The following is a 20,129-nucleotide window of genomic DNA, read 5'->3' on the forward strand; positions in this document are numbered from 1 at the left end:
CCTATCTATTTTATTTATTTATTTTAAACATTTTATCCATTTATTCATGAGAGACACAGAGAGGCAGAGACACAGGCAGAGGGAGAAGCAGGCTCCCTGCGGATCCCGATGTGGGACTCGATCCCAGGACCATGACCTGAGCCAAAGGCAGCCACTCAACTGCTGAGCCAGCCAGGTGCCCCGCCCCTATCTATTTTGGAGAGAGAGAGAGAACATGAACAGCAGGCAGAGGAGGAGAGGGAAGGGGAAAAGTCTCAAGCTGACTCCATGCTGAGTGTGGAGCCCAATGTGAGGCTTGATCTCATGACCTTGAGGTCATGACCTGAGCTGAAATCAAGAGTCCAATGCTTAACGGACTGAGCCACCGAGGTTACCTGGAACCTAGAATGCAAGGCTACTGCATTAACTGAACCAGGTTACATCAGTACCTCTCTTATTTGTACTCTTGAAATGGCCTCAGAACTTGGACTGTGCCTCTAGTCTCCTCTTTAGCCAGGGAACTTTTGCAAAGTGGCACCAGAGTTGATTTTCTATAACACAGATGATACCCTATTGCATACTTTTGCCTCTTCTACTTTAAAGCCTTTCTTATGCTTACAGAACAACGTATAGATTAAAATTCAAGGCCTTCATAATGTATTCTCATAGTAACTAATACTTGTATTTATTTTGTTCTGAGAACTGTTTTAAGCTACATGTTTATGTATATATATGTGAGATAGATGCTATTATCCTCATTTGAAAGATGATGAAACCAAGCTACAGAGGTCAAGTGACTTGCTAAGTTCACTACAGCCAATAATCGGCTTAGCTGGGATTCAAACCCAGGCTCTGGAACCTGCACCCCTGGGCACCACACAGAGTGCTCTGGCTCCACCTCCCACCATGCCACCTAGCAGTGTCCAGCCCCTTGCTCTCCCCTGAACACCTCCTGAGCTTTCCCACCTGTATGCTTTTGTTCTTATGTCCTGTGTCTGAAATGACAAACAGCCCTTCTCTGTCTGATGAAATCCTTTTTATTCCTTAAGGCTGAGGATTAAAAATCACCTTTTCTGTGAAGCCTTCTCAAACTCCTTCAGGTTGGACAGATCCCTCCCATGGCTATAAATCTCTTTGTTCTAGTGCTATTTTAGCTCTATTATTATTATTATTCATTAGGTACTCTCCATTTTATTGCTGCCACACTAGACTGTGAACTACTTAGGGCAGGTCTAGGACTTTTCAGCTTGGATTTCTAGGGCTTATAGAACCTAGGCTGGTATCTGGTAGGGACCCAGTGAAGGTATACTGAATAAATGAACTCACTAAAAGAGCTACACTTTGGGGCACCTGGGTGGCTCAGTCGGTTAAGTATCCAATTCTTGGTTTTGGCTCAGGTCATGATCTTGCAATCGTGGGATCAAGCCCCAAGCCAGGCTCTGTGCTCAGCTCAGAGTCTGCTTCAGATTCTCTCTCATTCTCCCTCCCTCAAATAAAATAAAATCTTAAAAAGAAAAAAAAAGATGAAATAATTACATGTTGGCAAGGGGGATAGTCTTTGCTATCACACAGGAGTTCTGGGACAGTATTTGTTAAGTGTGCTACCCTCTCTCAGGAGACGGGTCTGTAGCAGAGGGCTGGAGGGATGACCAGGCACCCTAGTATCACCATTGTTTTACAGCTTTAGACCTTGCCAATTCTAGACTCAGAGGATTTAAATTCCAAATTCCTTTGCAAAAGAAACAAAATGAAGTAGAAGGAGAGGAGTAGAAGCTAAATTTATTTATTCTCCTACTAAAAGACAGGCACCTCTGTCTGGCCTTGTTTCTTGGCCAGTTGGACTGGAAACACTCAGAGGGCGGAGAACAAGTGTCAGGAAATGAGGTAGCATTGCTTTTTTGAAAGATAACACAAGAACTCCTTGATTAGTGACTTACAGTAAGAATGAAACAGATGTGCTGGGAAAGCCTACAGGAATTTATCAGGTGATCTCTGCTTCACTTCAGACTCTGCTACCAGTGCAAAGAAAAGAAGTAACTTAACTGAAATTATACTTAAAGATCCTCCTCTGTGTATCAACAGGACCCCACATTCTTAACTGAAAAGAGAAAATACTATTTATATTTGCCAAGTCTAATTTTGTTTCCTAGGGCTATTGTGACTTTTAAAAAGGATCTATTTGAGGACTTTGATGAGTCACTGCAGAATGCTTTAAAAATTATGGGTGATGAACATATTGGTATCTATACCCCAAATTTAGACTATGTATAAAAACAATAACAAAATAATGATTTTTCTTTTCTAGCTTTGTTTTAGATCAATTTCACTTGAAAAGCAAACTCAAAAATTCCCTTCTCCTGTGATATCATAATCTAATTCAATTCAGTTCACTTCAATTCAATTTAACAAGTGTTTTACTGAGCATCGATTACCAAGCAGACACTGAGCTAGGTGCACTTATTATGATTCCTACCTGTAAGGGACTCTTAGGAGCAGATACACAGTTACAACTCAGTGTGAGACAAGATGTAAACAAAGATGGTAGGAGGAACTAACCTAGGGGATGTGTGCTGTCATCATTCCTAACTTTATGAAGAGAAGCAAAGTGGGCAGGAATAAAGCCCCGATTTTATTAATTAATTAATTTAGAGATGGGGAAGGGCAGAAGGAAAGGGAGAGAGAGAGAATCTTAAGCAGGTACCCAGCACAGAACCCGACGTGGGGTTTGATCTCACAACCCTGTGATCATGACCTAAGCCGAAATCAAGAGTCAGCTGCTGCTTCACCAACTGGGCCACCCAGGAACCGCCAAAGCCCTGAATTTAAAAAGTCAACCTCAAGGGGTGCCTGGGTGGCTCAGTTGGTGAAGCATCTGACTCATGGTTTTGGCTCAGGTCATGATCTTATGGGTCATGAGATTGAGCCTTGGTCTAGCTGTGCACTCAGCAGGAGTCCGCTTGAGATTCTTTCCTCCTTCCACTGCCCTTCCCCCAACTTGCGCCCACGCGCACACATTCTCACTCTCTCAAATATATAAATAAATCTTAAAAAAAAAAGTCAACCTCAAAAACTCTTACATCACACATTGAAAAAAAAACTTTTCAGTCTTTGGTAAGGAAGTAGAGACTAACACTTAAAGGATTTTAGATTTTAATTAATAAAGTCATTGAGTTGAACAACTGTGCTCCTAAACAAAGCTATATAACAAGACTATTTATCTATCTAGTATCTATGTCTTCCTCCTTTTAAAAAACTTCTTTTTAAAAGATTTTGAGAGACACAGTGAGAGAAAGAGCAAGAGCAGTGGGGAGGGGGAGAGGGAAAGGGAAAGGCAGACTACCCACTGAGCAGAGTGCCCGACACAGGGACTCGATCCCAGGACTCCGGGATCACAACCCGAGCCGAAGGCAGATACTCAACAGACCAAGCCACCCAGGTGCCCTAACTTCCTTTTTTTTTTTTTTTTTGTAATTCCACAAATAGAAGTTATATGTGAGTTTCTTCATAACAAAAAAGCAAAGACACAAAAGCAAGCCAGAATCAAATGTGAAGTGGCATAATGAAACAAAATGAATGGAATTTATGGAAAGCAGGAACCTAGAAGAAGACTTTCTGGAAAATAATGAGAAAAAACCCCCACAAACATTTGCCTTAATGGAGTAATAATCTTCTAATTACAGCCAAACACTTAGCTGAATATGCTGGAATAGAGGAGTGGGTGAGATAAAAGGATGATGGAGCAGTTACTAGCCTAGAACATTGACAAGTCCTCTCAATTTCCACTGCTTAAATCTGTCAGAGCTGCTATTCTGTTTCAGACCTCTTTGCTTTTGCACATACTATTCCCTCTGCCTGTAAGACTGTCCCATCCCTCTTGTACTTTATCTGAACTGTGCATCTGTTACAATTCAATCTCACATCAATCCTTTAGGAATTCATTTGTCTACATGTCTTTTTTCCACATAAGCCTATAAGCTTTTTGAGGACACAAGTAAATCATGAATACATTCTTTCGGTAAAAGTTTTAAATAGTACACACAGAACTGTAGTCCTTCTGGATCCTTCTTTTCCTCATTACTCTTTCCAGAGGTTAACAACGTGATTAACAGATATTTATTAATTGCCTACTATGTGCCAGGCACTGTTCTAGAAGCTGAAGATAGAGCAATAAGCAAAGTAAAAAAACAAAACAAAAAACTTCCCTTATGAGGTTTACATTCCAATGGGAGAAGGAGAAGATAAATGAAATTCATAAATAAAATATAATAATAACACAACAGTAATAATAATGAACTATCACTGTACATGAGAGTCTCATGAGGTAAAAACGACTCCACTTTATAAAGAAATTGAGGCACAGAGAAGCCAAGGCCTTATATGTTGAAAGTGAAAGAGTTAGGATACAAACCCAGGCAATCTGCCTTTAGAGTTTGTCCTAAGCATGATGCAGCACTGCCTCTCTACCATCTGTAATATGAAGAAAGTGCTGTGGAGAAAAAATACAGCAGGTTTGAAAAAGAGTTGGAGGTGGTGGTGGTGGTCTCAGACTTTAAATCCTGTGGCCAAGGAAGGCCTCACTGAGAAACTGACATCTAAGCCAAGACCTGAACGAGGCCAGGGGAACATATCTGGGGGAAGGGCAAAGACAAAGGGACCAAAGCCTGGTGTGCTCAGGGAACAGAGAGGAGGCTGGTGCAGCTGGAGTGAAGTAAATAAGGTATTGGTAATAAGAGATTAAGACTGGAGATGTTAAGAAAGGGGAGGGAGGGGAATATGAAGATGAGATCACAGGAGGCCTGGTAGCTTACTATAAGGATTTTGATTTTTACTTTGAGTGAGATGAGTAACAGCTGGAGGTTTTTGTGCAGAGATGAGACACGCCCTGAATTATGAATTTTCATAGGGTTACTCTAGTGATGCAGAGAAGACTGTAGGGTTAAGGGTGAGGCAGTTGTAACAATCCAGGTAGGAAATGATGGGTTTCAGATTCTAAACATATTTTGAAGGAAAGGATCATAAGATTTTTTTTTAATTTTTTTTAATTTTTTTAATTTTTTATTTATTTATGATAGTCACACACAGAGAGAGAGAGAGAGGCAGAGACACAGGCAGAGGGAGAAGCAGGCTCCATGCACCGGGAGCCTGACGTGGGATTCGATCCCGGGTCTCCAGGATCGCGCCCTGGGCCAAAGGCAGGCGCCAAACCACTGCGCCACCCAGGGATCCCAGGATCATAAGATTTACTGATGAATTGGATGTAGGTTTGAGAGAAAGAGGGGAGTCAAGAAACCACCAACATTTTTGGCCAAAGCAACTAGAAGGATAATATGCAATTAATTGAGATGGAAAGTCTGAGGGAGGATTGTGTTTAGAAAGATATCAGAAGCTTGGTCCTGATCATATTAAATATGGATAGACATTCAAATAGAAGTGTCAATTAGCTGAATATACAAATCTGGAGTTTGGGGGAGAAGTTCAGGCTAGAAACAGTGGTTCTTAATGGGGAGGGGTGTGAGAGAGATGTGATATTGTCTGCAAGGGACATCTGGCAATGTCTGGAACATTTCTGGTTGTCATAGCTGATGGAATGCCACTGGCGTCCAGTGTGTAAAGGCCAGGGATGTTGCTGAACATCCTATAACACACAGGACAGTTCACCCAACAAAGAATTATCTGGTCCTAAACACTAATAGCGCTGACATTGAAAAACTTTGGATGAGAGATATAAATTTAGGAGTCAGTAGCAGACAGATTTTAAAGCCATGAGCCTGAATGAGATTGCCAAGGAAGTGAATATAGACAGAGAAGAGAGGTGGTCTAAGGACAGAGTTCCAGGGATTCCAGAAATAGGAGAAATGAACAAAAGTGACAGAGAAGAAATGGCCAATAAGGTAGGAAGACTGGGAGACTATAGTTCCTGGAAGCTAAGAGAAAAAGGTGCTTCCAGATGAAGGGACTGATCAACTGTGTCGAAAGCTGCTGATAGGTTAAATAAAATGAGCGCTAAAAGTTGACTCTGGATTTAGCATGTGGAGGTCCCTGGGAACCATAGTAAGAACAATTCCAGGGTGATGGGGGTGAAAGCCTGAATACAGTGAGTTTTAAGAGTATGTGGATTTAAGAGAATATGTAGGAAGAAGAATCAGAGACAATAATTAGAAATGGTTCTTGAAGAATTTTTGCTATAAAAAAGAACAAGGGGAATGACAGAATGATACAGAACCTGGAAAGAGATAGGCTAATAGAGGGTTTTAAAGGTGGGGGGAAAGTATGTTTCTATGCTTCTATGAATGATCCACTAGCATGGGTAAAACTGAATGAGGAGAGAGGAATCAGTTTGAAGGGATATCCTGGAGTAGGTGAGGGATAAGAATTGGTGCCCACATGGGGGCTGAGCTAGGCTATGAACACTGGTCACAGCGGATGGGACAGATAGCAGAAGGGGTGGTGGCTGTGAGAGTTTGGGGGAGTTCTAATGGTTTCTGTTACCAGTTAATGTACATCTTGACTAATATCTTTTTGATCTGTGTATCCGCAGTAAAAAATAGCTGAATTAAGAGTTTGCTGAGTAAATACCTGAATCAGATTCATTTTTATTTGAGAGAGAGAAAAAGAGAGCGAGAGAGAGAAAGCACAAGTGAGAGAGCACAGGCAGGGGGAGTGGCAGAGGGAGAGGGAGAAACAGGCTTTCCACTGAGCAGGGAACCCAAGGTGGGACTCAGAGATCATGACCTGAGCCGAAAGTAGACGCTTAAGTGTGACTCACCCAGGTACCCCTGATTCATATTTTTTAAAAAAGTTAAGACTTCATCTTAAATATTACCTGTCATGCTAAACATTTCCTAAATATCCAACAGCAATTTTATCAGGAGCAAGGAAAACCACATGACATTCAGCACCGATGTCTGAAAATCATAGGAATCTTATATACAGCTCTTCACTGCATATATAATTTACCCATAAAGAACTTATTATTTCTTGAATGTGCCATTCCTTTTTTTTTTTTTTAAGTTCCTGTCTTTAACTATGCTGTTCCCTCTGTCCTGACTGCTCTTCCTATGGAAATCAACTTATTTCTTAACGTCTAGCTCAAATGCTATCTTCTTGGGATACCTGGGTGGCTCAGTTGGTTAGGTGTCTGCCTTCAGCTTGGGTCGAGTCCCACATCGGGCTCCTTGCTTGGCAGGGAGCCTGCTTCTCCCTCTGCCTGCCCCTCTCCCTGCTTGTGTGTGTGCTCTCTTTCTTTCTCTGACAAATGAAAAAAAAAAATGCTATCTCTTCTGTGAAGCATTTCCTGATTACTTTGCCTGAATTAATCATTTCTATTTAGGGCACATTTTACTTAAGTTACATACATGAACACTTCTCACATTTTTGTGCCTGAAAACCTCTAACAACAGAAGATAATGAATTTATTATTATTATTATTTTTTAAAGTAGGCTCCACGCTCAGTGTGGGGCTTGAACTCATGATCCTGAGTTCAAGAGCTACATGCTCTACCAACTGAGCCAGCCAGGCACCCCTGAATTTAGTAGGTCTTGAGGGTATAGTCCAAATTGGTTTACCACCTTACAGCTTTCATTGAGGTCCGATATGTTGTTTGAAAACTCCATAAAAATTTTATTTTTCATAAAAGGATCTTTTAAATTTTGGTGTAAACATATTTTAAGGTACTTCTCAGTTATTTAATTCTACCTCTGAACATCTCCTCAAATTATAAGAAAATCCAAAAGATATATCATTTATTTTGTGCCTTTTTGTGTCCCAGGATTAATTATATCCTGATTTGAGAAATACAAATTTTTTTGATCTCCAGTCACTGGACCATACAATCATTGAAGATAAGGACATCTTATTTTATTTATATTTTATTTTTATTTATTTACTTTTTAAAAAGATTACTTATTTATTCCTGAGAGACAGAGAGAGAGAGAGAGGCAGAGACATGGGAAGAGGGAGGAGAAGCAGGCTCCATGCAGGGAGCCCAATGTGGGACTCGATACCAGGACTCTGGGATCACAGCCTGAACCAAAGGCAGATGCTCAACTGCTGAGCCACCCAGGCGTCCCATGTTTGTATTTTATTTTTTTTAAATATTTTATTTATTTATTCATGAGAGATACAGAGAGGCAGAGACACAGGCAGAGAGAGAGAGAGAGAAGCAGGCTCCATGCAGGGAACCTGACATGGGACTCGATCCTGGGCCAAAGGCAGGCGCCAAACCGCTGAGCCACCCAGGTGTGTCCCTCTTGTTTGTATTTTAGACTTTGACTTGAGTCAAAGTCTATCTTTTTTTTTTTTTTTTAATTTATGATAGTCACAGAGAGAGAGAGAGGTAGAGACACAGGCAGAGGGAGAAGCAGGCTCCATGCACCAGGAGCCCGACGTGGGATTCGATCCCGGGTCTCCAGGATCACGCCCTGGGCCAAAGGCAGGCGCCAAACCGCTGCGCCACCCAGGGATCCCCTTGAGTAGTATCTTGTATAAAGCAGTGACTCAGTACATATTTTCCCTCTTGTTCCAAAACAATATAATCATAACATCTGTCAATATCTTTGACTCACATTTCTTCTTGCTGCTCTTAGATAGAAGCAATAATAGTAAACAGGACAACACTAGACTAAACAAAAAGCCAACTCAAATGTAGATGGACAGGTGAATGGAGAAGTAAACTGTGGTATATTCATGCAATAAAATGTTACCCAGCACTGAAAAAGGAGTGAACAAAGGTTACATGGTACAATAAAGATGAATCTTAGAAGCAGTGTTCAATGAAAAAAGTATGAAACCATTTTTTATAAAGCCCAAAAACAAGCAAGGCTAAATAGTGCATTGTTTAGAAATATATGGATCAGGGATCCCTGGGTGGCGCAGCGGTTTGGCGCCTGCCTTTGGCCCAGGGCGCGATCCTGGAGACCCGGGATCGAATCCCACGTCGGGCTCCCGGTGCATGGAGCCTGCTTCTCCCTCTGCCTGTGTCTCTGCCTCTCTCTCTCTCACTGTGTGCCTATCATAAATTTAAAAAAAAAAAAAAGAAAAAAAAAAAGAAATATATGGATCAGTGATAAAAATCTCTCACCAAAGGAAGAGAACTAAACACAAAATGTAGCATAGTGCTTACCTGTTGTAGGGAGGTAAGGGATAAAATTGGAGAGGAACAAACAGACCTCTGTTATTGGCAATTTTCTAGTCTTTGGGTTAGGGGAAGGATTCAAGGGTGTTCATTATATTATACTTTCTAATTTGTATGTTACATATATTCATTTATAAATTTAAAAAAATATATTAAAATACAATAAAGGGGGAAAAAGCTGAATGGGTTTCTTTACTCTGGAGTTTCTCAGAATCTTTAACATACTAATGTAAATTGTGACTTTTCAAGAAAAGGATGCAGTACTTTCTAAATTTAGGCAGCTATAGAACCTTTTTTTATCAGACTATCTATCAGTACCTAACAAATACCAAGCCAAATACATTTTCTATAGGACAGACTTGGGAAACACTGAATTAAGACATAAAATATTTCCTTGATTATAACCAATTCCACTGAGGCTACTTTATCCTATAACACTTTCTTACAAACAGTATAACTGTCTATTAAAAAATGTAGCTACTTTCCCAATTCCCACCTTACCACTGGACACCTGACATATGAAAACAAAATAAAACAAGAAGCAAAGCAAAAAAACAAATAAAAAGGAGCCCTCAGCATAGGATTACCCTCTTAGTCCATGGGATGAAAGATGGACTTCTCAGGGACAGAACTGCTTGTAATATCAGTTATACAGAGGTTTGAAAGGAAGTTATCATCTGAAAACAAAGAGAGCTAGATATGTATTTTCTCAGCACTGAGAACATTCAAGACGATATAACTTGTTAGAGAGACCACAACTACAGGAGTAGAATGGTGACCACCATAAAAAAATACAAGAAACAAAGCCCCAAATAACCTACCTGTAGCAAGCGTGGCTGCTGAAGACTCTGCAGGCTGATTAATTACAGAGATGCTGACTCTGGAAGCTTCAAAGGGGACATCTGAAGTGCGCACAAATGGAACTTGAGCTACTAAACATTTTTGTCCTCATAGACCACAAAGATCGTCCGGCATTGGTTACCTTCATAGTAAACTGTATCACTGCCCCACTATATTCCTCCTTGGGATAATAATATAATTCTGCTCTTGAATTATGTTGATCATTTTCAAAACAAGTGACTTGTAAGTGTGGGTTATGACAGAGGTGGTGATGATGAATAATATCCAAGGTCCCTTTCACTTTATGTCCCCCAAATATAACAGCAGTAAATAGTACCAGTGGCAGCAATAGAATGCTTACCCTGTGCCAGATTCTCCTCCAAGCATTTTATATATATTCTATTATCCAGTCACCACAACAATGATATGAAAGAGCTATTATGACCTGTATTTTACAGTTGAGAAACTGAGGTGCAAAAAGTTAAATGGTTTGCGTGAAGTCATACAAGTGGACACATGGCAAAGGTGGGATTTAAAAAAGGTAGGCTGAAAAAAAATAAAAATAAAAATAAATAAAAAAGGTAGTCTGGCGCTGGAACCCATGCTTTTAACCGCTATACTACACTGCCTTTTAAAAGACCAAAGAGGGCAGCTCGAGTGGCTCAGTGCCGCCTTTGGCCCGGGGCGTGGTCCTGGGGACCTGGGGTCGAGTACTGCATCGGGCTCCCTGCATGGAGCCTGCTTCTCCCTCTGCCTGTGTCTCTGCCTCTCTCTCTCGGTCTCTCATGAATAAATAAATAAAATATTAAAAAAAAAATACCAAAGAGTATCATGTCATCTGTGAAGAGAGTGAAAGTTTGACTTCTTTGCTGATACAGCAGCAATGTCCACAATAGCCAAACTATGGAAAGAGCACAGATGTCCATTGACAAATAAATGGATAAAGATGTGGTATATAATGCATAATGGAATATTATTCAGCCATCAAAAATATGGAATCTTATCATTTACAACTCCATGGATGGAACTAGAGGGTATTATGCTAAGTGAAATGAGTTAATCAGAGAAAGATAATTATATGATTTCACTCATATGTGAAGTTAAGAAACAAGACAGAGGATCATAGGACAAGGGAGGGAAGAATAAAATCAGAGGGAGAAAAACCATATGAGACTCCTAACTCTAGGAAACAAACTGAGGGTTGCTAGAGGGAAGGTGGGTGGGGGGATGGGGTACTTGGGTGATGAGCATTAAGGAGGGCATGTGACGTGATAAACACTGGGAGTCATATGCAACTGATGAATTACTGAATTCTACCTCTGAAGCTAATAATACACTATGTGTTAATTAATTAAATTTAAATTTTAAAAAATATATTAAAAAAAAAGAAAGACCAAAGGGTACCAAAAGGTGATTTGTAAGTTACAGGTCCCACTCAAGCCCAGAAGTTCTCATGATAATCCTAGTGAATGAACAGCTGTCCTGATGGATATATCACTCAGTTGGGGAAGGTAATACAGTTTTGGTGGAGAAATGACAACTCAGGATTGTGCTGAGGATAACCAAATACTTTAGTACTTAATAATCCCAATGACATCAAATTGGTGACTTTTAAAAATCTGTAGAACATTTTAGTATTTTTTATTATGAGAAACAGAAATGTAGCTAATATAGGAAGTAAACAAGTCACTCTTATGTCACTCACAGAGTTATTTTGAATTTTTCCTTCCACTTTTAACCTTTTCTTGTTTAACCTAAGAAAGCCTGAAATAAATATGCAAATATGTATTGAGTCTTACATACTACACAAAAAGGCACATCCTATAAACCTATAAGAGGTTGAGAACATTTTCCTAAAATGCAACCTTCTAGCTACAAGAAACAAACTATTTAACCAAGTTCATGCAAAGGAAAAAGGTGTATTGGGGCCTGGGTGTGAACTAAAGCAACATGGGAAGGAGAGGAGTACTGCTCTGTGACCAGACAATATCTACCTCTGACTTCTCTTGTCTCTGTGTCTATTTACTTGTCTCTCAGCTTCACACTGCTTCTTTCTTTTTTCTCTGCATTTGAATTGAAATAAAATGTTCTTTTTTTTTGTTGTTATCAACCTTTTCCATATACATTGATGATTTTTTAAGTTTTTAGGTTTATTTTTAAGAATCAGGAGCAGCTGACCTCAGTGTTGTAAGGGTATGGTGTAAAGGTTGAAACTGGTAAAACTTTTCTGGCTGGCAAATTAGTAATTCAGCATCTTAAAAATGTTTATTATCTGTAATTCTTGATCTTGGGTTGTGAGTTAAAGCCCCACATTGGGTTGAACCTACTTAAAAAAAAGATCTTTATGCTTTCTTTCTTTCTTTCTTTCTTTTTTTTTTTAATTTATGATAGTCACACACAGAGAGAGAGAGAGAGAGAGAGAGAGAGAGAGAGAGAGGCAGAGACACAGGCAGAGGGAGAAGCAGGCTCCATGCACCGGGAGCCCGACGTGGGATTCGATCCCGGGTCTCCAGGATCGCGCCCTGGGCCAAAGGCAGGCGCCAAACCGCTGCGCCACCCAGGGATCCCATCTTTATGCTTTCTGAGGCAGTAATTTCATCTCAACATTGCTAGCAGTGCATGAATTTAGGATCACACAAATTTGAACTTGAATTCTAGCTTTGTACTTCCTTGCTGTATGACCTAAGACAAATTACTTCATTTTTCTATGTTCCAGTTTCTTCATTTGAAAAATGGAATCACAATATTACCTCTTGGATCATGATTAAATGAGAAAAATATATGTAATGAAGTCCAGACTGTCTGGCATATATAGTATATGCTCAATTATTATTATCCCAAGTGAGCAACTAGACAAGTATGTAAGGAGGATGTTTATTGCAGCACTATTTAGAAGAATGAAAAATTATAAACAATTAATACCAATTTTGTTAACCCCAAGATAGCTCCAGGAATACAGTAGGTGCTCAGTAAGTGTTGAATGAACAAAAAACTGAGAATTGGTTGAATAAATTGGGGCACAACTGGACAACAGAATGCTATGCAGTCACTAGAAAATGACATATATGAGTATTTTCTTTTCTTTTTTTTTTAAAAAAAGATTTTTATTTATTTATTTATTCAGAGAGAGAGAGGCATAGACACAGGCAGAGGAGAAGCAGGCTCCATGCAGGAAGCCCAATGCGGGACTTGATCCCAGGTCCCCAGGATCATACCCCGGACTGCAGGTGGCGCTAAACCGCTGCACCACCGGGGCTGCCCTATATAAGTATTTTCATCGAAAGTACGTAAAAAAAAAAAAAAAGTACATATATAGTATATTCCCTTTTATTTAAAAATATATGTGTACACATTAGTAGAAAAAGGTCTAAAAGGCTATATATACATCAAGATGTTGACACTTCTCAAGGTGGGATGCTGGCAGTGTGGATATTTCTATTACCTTCTTTTTGCTCAGCTGTATTAAAATGCTTCCTACAAGTATTATGTATTGATTTTGCAATGAAAAGCTATTTTTAATTTTAAAAGCATATGTTCCAAATGCACAAATAAATTGGAGTCAAGAGACAGACCTACACTTGAATCTTGGGTTAAATCCAGTTCTTTAAAAAAAAGCATCTTGTTAGAGTTATTCATTTATATGTCTATTTTCCCATTAAACATTTAAATTCTTACAAATATAGAACATGCCTTCATCTTTCTAGCACCTTGCACAAAACCTTACACATAATCAGCACTCAATAAATGCTCCTCAGTGACAGGTGATACACTCCATTATGGCTCTTTCAATGGTGGCTAACACTCTTGTCACAGCCAGAAAGTAAACTACCCCCAGCATCTCTACAGAGATGGTAATGATTCCAGCAATTTCAAAACCGATCCTGAAATGCCCATAAGTGAACAAGAATGTCCTCTGGATTCCTCTTCCCTTGAAATGCAAATTCTGTTACAGGATCCTAATTTTTCTGTAAATAATTCAGAGATCAAACCAACTCGTGGTTACAGGAGAAGGCCTAAGTTTCTAGTGTTACTCGTTTAGGTAGAAATCTATAAAGTACCTGTTGATGATATGAATCAGCCTCTTCTCAGCTTCAAATTTATTTATAGAAATTCAAAATGCCAACTGTTTTCTAAGCCCTAAACTGTATTTTCTACAAAAAACTGTACTCTCTATACTGTTACTGACTTTGTCTGGATTATAGTATTACCAACACTTAGGCATCACGTAGGTAGTGATGAAACTAACAGCTGCAACTCATTAATCAAGTTAACCATTTCATTCATTCATTCATTCATTCATTCATTCATTCATTTATTTATTTATTTGTGATAGACACAGAGGAGAGAGAGAGAGAGAGGGAGAAGCAGGCTCCATGCCGGGAGCCTGACGCGGGACTCCAGGATCACGCCCTGGGCCAAAGGCAGGTGCCAAACCGCTGAGCCACCCAGGGATCTCCACCATTTTTATTTAAAGGGCAACACTGTCTTAAATCTCATTCTTAATTACATTTGGATGACAAAAATCTTAAAACAACACACTATGTGATTCCTCACTTTTGTACTATTTTCCCCCCTCCTTTGGTTTACAATATTTCTTAGTAGGCAGAAAGCTTCATATATTGTCCATTTGGTAAAAACAAATTTTGCCTACCTCATAAGTGACATTTACAAGCGAGAGATTAAAATAATCATAGCTAAATAAATCTTCTTAAAATATTTCAACTGAGTGCTTAGGTGTCCAGACTGGAAACAGATTATCTGAGTTCAAGTCTAGCTTTGTCACTTATTAGCTCTATGATTTTGGACAAGGTTTTCACTTTCCTAAAACCTCAATCTCCTCCTCTGAAAAATGAAATTGATGATAATAATAAAAATATCTCCTTTGTTGCATTATGAGAATGAAACAAAACTGAATGGGTAAGGCAGTACAATCCAACAGAAACGTAAAGCAAATTACAAATGTGAGCTGCTGTGCAATTCTAAATGTTTTAAACTATATTAGAAAGGTAAAAAGAAAGCTAAAATTATTTTTAGCATATTTGACTTAACCCCTATAGCCAAAAGATTACCAATTTCAAAAAATTATTAATGAGATATTTTATACTTCCTTTTTTGGTAGTAAATTTTTGCAATTTGATATATATTTTATACTTGTAGCATACCTCAAATTAGACTAGCTGCATTTCAGGTGCTCAATAGCTACATGTGACTAATAACTACCTTATTGGATAGCACAGGTAAAATGTATTAAAACAGTATCTAGCACATACACACATATATATAATATGTGCTAAATAAATTTTAGTTCTGAGTATCATCATGACATCCTTTTTAGAGGAATTGTTCAGTGTTTCTCCAAGTATGTGACTCATAACACTAGTTAATATCAGGTAGTTCTAGAGCAATGGCATTAAAAAACACTGAATTACATAGTAAGAAAACTATTCCTTTGTGCTTTTTCATCTTTCACTATAGCAAGGAAAAGTGTCTGTTTGATACTACAGTACTTTGTTTTTTTAATTTTTAATTTCTTATTGATATATAATTTATGGATGATAAAGTTTACCAATTTCAAGGGCATTGTGTGATGATTTTAACAAATGTATACAGTTATGTAACCATTTCCTTAATCAAGATATAGAACATTTCCATCACCGAAGCCAGGGCTTCAGAAAAAAATCAGGAAACTAGCGTACTACTCAACAACCTTGAGAGCCCTGAAGTCAACCCCACATCTTTGAACATGTAAAGTCAAATTGCTTTCCAGGAAAGTTATACTATTTATACTTCTAGTAGTAATATTTGAGACTGACCACTGCACTTTTCTCTTAAGAAAATAATCAGAGATGCAATAAGGGTTTATCAATATACAAGATGTTTATCGACATTATATCAAACAAAAACTGTAAATTAAATGTCTAATAGTAATAGTTAAAGACACTTTTTTTTTTTTTTTTTTTTTTAGAGAGAGAGAGAAAGCACAAGTGCATGTGAGTAAGTGGTGGGGGAGAGGCAGAGAGAGAGAGAGAATCCTAAGCAGGATCCATGCCCTGTGTGGAGCCTGACATGGGGCTTGATCTCCTTACCTTGAGATCATGACCTGAGCCAAATCAAGAGTTGGACACTTAACCAACTGAGCCATCCTCGACATCCCTAAAGACATATTCTTAGGGACGCCTGGGTGGCTCAGTGGTTGAGTGTCTGCCTTTGGCTCAGGGAGTGATCTTGGAGACCCAGGATGGAGTCCCACGTCGGCCTCCCTGCATGGAGCCTGCTTCTCCCTCTGCCTGTGTCTCTGCCTCTCTCTCTCTGTGTCTCTCATGAATAAATAAAGTCTTAAAAAAAAGACACATTCTTAAAATTAAAATTATACAGCCTGTGAGATTATTATAATTCATTTTTTAAAAAGATTTTAAAAGCCCCCACCAGGGCTGTCATTTTTAATAACATGGGAAAGTGTTCTCAATATAATTAAAAGTAAGAAAACAAGTAGAAAACTATATAGACAATATGATCCTAATTATGTGAAAAACAAAATAAAACTTGTGGTGCCGTCTTTGCTAGCTAGAGAGAAAATAACTGAAAAATGGGACCATTATTTTGCAGGCATAGAGCTAGTGAGAATTTAATTGAACCCAATACTATTACAGAGAACCTACTATGTATAATCATTATTACTGCTTTGAAAGGGAATCTGGCAGTAAGAAGACTGTTGATCTGCGGTCACCTTCTAGCAGGGTACTCTTTCTCCTTGTCAAAATTCTTAGGTACGAAACTGATAGCACTAGGGACTAAAGTGCTCTCTTTGCCTAAGTTTAGGTGGGATTCAGGCAGTGGCAGCCCTTTTGGCTAATACATCTACCTAGCTTCCCTCTTCCCTTCCACTTCTATCCTGAATTCTGAGAAGACAGAGGGATTTCTTCTATTGGGAGAACAATTTCATCCATATGGATCTGGTTCTTGGCCTCTCAACTCAAACAGCTAACTTAAAGTGTCAATTGCGGCCAGCAGGGACTAGAACTCTTTAATATTGATTGACCTGTGAAGTGATAAGGCAAGCCAGCTCAAATCCCTAACCGAGATGCTCATTTATTTGCAAGATAGGATCATGTGCATCAGAAACACAACTAGAACAGCAGATCAGTCTATTGTAGGTGAATAAACAAGGGGTATCATTCATTTAAATATACCTAGGAATTTTCATTTTTATAATAACATTTATTTTGAACATTTAAGAGAAATAATACTTCTTTTAAGCATATTAGTTTTGATAACCAGAGTGATCCTAATAAAATATAAGTCATATGTCACAATTTTGCTCAAAAATCTACAATAAACACAAAAACTTGTACATAAATGTTCATAGGAGCATTACTTATAACAGCCAAAAGGTGGAAACAGCTCAAATGCCCATCACTGGAAATGGATAAACAAAATATGATGTATACATACAATGAAATATATTCAGTGTTAAAAAGGAATGAAGTATGGATATAGGTTACAACATGTATGAACCTGGAAAAAATTATACTAAGTAAAAGGAACCACTCACAAAAGACTATATATTATATGGTTCCATTTACATAAAGAATTCAGAACAGGGAACTCTATAGAAACAGGAAATAGATTAGTGGTTGCTTAGACGTGGCAGAAGGGAAATTCTTTCTGAGCTGTTGAAAATATTCTAAAACTGACTGTGGTAATATTTGCACATATCTGCAAACATACCCCAAACCACTGAATTGTACACTTTAAAGGAATGAATTGTATATAACATAAGTTATATTTTCAATAAAACTGCTAAAAAAAAACCCCACCACCCTACACTGCTCTCTAACTCATAGTGAAAACCAGTCCTTGTGGGATGCCTGGGTGGCACAGTAGTGGAGTGTATGCCTCAGGCTCAGGGCGTGATCTTGGAGTCCCAGGATGGAGTCCCACATTGGGCTCCCTGCATGGCACCTGCTTCTCCCTCTGCCTGTGTCTCTGCCTCTCTCTCTGTGTCTCTCATGAATAAATGAAAAATAAATCTTAAAAAAAAACCCAAACAGTCCTTGCAACAGTCAACAAAGCCTCCCACCGTGAGGCCCCCCCCCAATATCTCTCTGATTGCATCTCCTCCTTTTCCCAGCCTCTCCAGTCTCCCAGCCTTTCCCAGCCTCCTTCTTGGTCTCCACACTACATGATTGTGTGTGCCTCTGCTGTGCCTGGGACGGTCTTCTCTCCATCTAGTTGGTTCACGTCCTCAACTCCCTTCAAGTCTTTCCTCAAATATCTTAGTGAGGTCTTTCCTGCCTTCATACTGAGTAGTGTAACTTATCCCCACAACCCCACTCAGTACCAATTTCCCTTTGCCTTGTGCTGCTTTTTTCTTCCATAGTATTTATTACCTTTCGAATTACTATAAAGTTTACTTATTTTTTAAGTTTATTGTTTATTTTCATCTCCCTCTGAATTAAAATGTAAGCTTCATGAGGGTTAGGATCTTTGTTTTATTCATGGAGGTATCCCATGGTCAATAAATATTTGCTAAGTTAATGAACTATTAACTTTATGTTGTTCTCATGTGTTCAAATATATTTATTTATGTATTCCAGAATTTGTAACTTGGGCAATATGACTTCTGACTCTTCAACTTAGATGTTGATGAAAATATCTGTCATACGATAGAATAACTCACATCATATGTAATTCCTAGAAGTTGAAATTTGATGTATTCCTCTCTCCTTCCCTGCAATTGAGGGCCAGTATGACTAATGAAATAAATGAAGAAGGAAGTGGGGTGGGGGGGAATAATTCCATAAGAAGGGCAAACATTAAGACAGGAGACTACAGCATCCACACTGCAAACTTGCATGGACCCCACAGACATAACAGACTAACCACTTAGGGCAGGCACCGGCATGTGTTCAGATCCCTGCTAAATCCACTACCCAGGGCAGCCCAGGTGGCTCAGCACTGCCTTCAGCCCAGGGCCTGATCCTGGGGTCCTGGGATCGAGTCCAACATCAGGCTTCCTGCATGGAGCTGCTTCTCCCTCTGCCTATGTCTCTGCCCCTCTCTTTCTCTCTCTGTGTCTCTCATGAATAAATAAATAAAATCTTAAAAAAAAAAATCCACTACCTAGATACTTTATCAGGTCAGGTTCCCTGCCATCAAAAAAGCATTACAATTATGCCTTTAAAGAGGTCTCTGTGACTGGTTAATATCTTTTTCATTTTTCTGTTTCATTATGTACAAAAGGAGAAGGGAAGGCAATACAAAATTCATATTAAACTTCATATGGCTTTGGAGAGAAGAAAATATTGACTGTCTCTTTATCCAGAAGGCAATTTTATTAAGAATGTTGGGACGCCTGGGTGGTTAAGCGTCTGCCTTTAGCCCAGGGTGTGATCCTGGAGTCCCGGGATTGAGTCTCACATTGGGCTCCCTGCATGGAGCCTGCTTCTCCCTCAGCCTATGTCTCTGCTTCCCTCTTTCTCTCTGTCTCTCATGAATAAATAAATAAAATCTTAAAAAAAAAAAAAAAAAAAGGAATGCTGCTAAGGAGGTAATTAGCTTCTGCAAAATTCCTTGGTGTCTTTGCAGTATATACATGTCTTCTATTTTTTAAAATTTTTTTAAAGATTTTTATTTTTATTTATTTATTTATTTTATTTTTAAAATATTTTATTTATTTATTCATTAGAGACACACAGAGAGAGAGGCAGAGACACAGGCAGAGGGAGGAGCAGGCTCCATGCAGGGAACCCGATGTGGGACTCGATCCCAGGTCTCCAGGATCACGCCCTGGGCTGAAGGCAGCGCTAAACCTCTGAGCCACCTGGGGTTGCCGGATATGTCTTCTATTTTAAAAAGTGTTTAAATCTAAACAAAGATAATTACTATTACACCTACTCAGAGCAGGCCCTATAGAAACAAATTATATAGCTACAGAAGGCCTATAGAACTTTGCTTCATTGTAATCAATACTGGAATCACTGAAAAATATTATCACAAAGAACTGTTTTGTTTATTTATTTACTTATTTATGATTTTATTTATTCACAAAAGACAGAGAGAGAGAGAGAGAGAGAGAGAGAGGCAGAGACATAAGCAGAGGAGAAGCAGGCGCCCGATGTGGGACTCAATCCCACGACCCTGGGATCACGCCCTTGGCCAAAGGCAGACACTCAA

The 20,129-nt window shown here is 39.0% G+C and overlaps 1 protein-coding gene across 8 annotated transcripts in view; it reads right to left on the reverse strand.

Annotated features, from left to right (window-relative positions):
* VPS45 (vacuolar protein sorting 45 homolog) overlaps window positions 1–20,129 on the reverse strand; it is a 71,992-nt gene that overhangs the window by 1,144 nt on the left and 50,719 nt on the right. For 2 of the 8 annotated variants that reach the window (XR_005987785.1, XR_005987782.1), the window contains one exon: window positions 9,701–9,790. The exons of 4 other annotated variants lie outside the window; for them this stretch is intronic. The gene's annotated coding sequence lies outside the window, so the exon portion shown is untranslated. Of the gene's footprint in view, window positions 1–9,700; window positions 9,791–9,934; window positions 10,016–20,129 lie in introns of all 8 variants that reach the window. 2 more of the 8 variants (XR_005987783.1, XR_005987784.1) reach the window with 2 other exon arrangements.

This window comes from Vulpes lagopus, chromosome 5, assembly GCF_018345385.1.
Source record: "Vulpes lagopus strain Blue_001 chromosome 5, ASM1834538v1, whole genome shotgun sequence".
NCBI classification, from domain to species: domain Eukaryota; kingdom Metazoa; phylum Chordata; class Mammalia; order Carnivora; family Canidae; genus Vulpes; species Vulpes lagopus.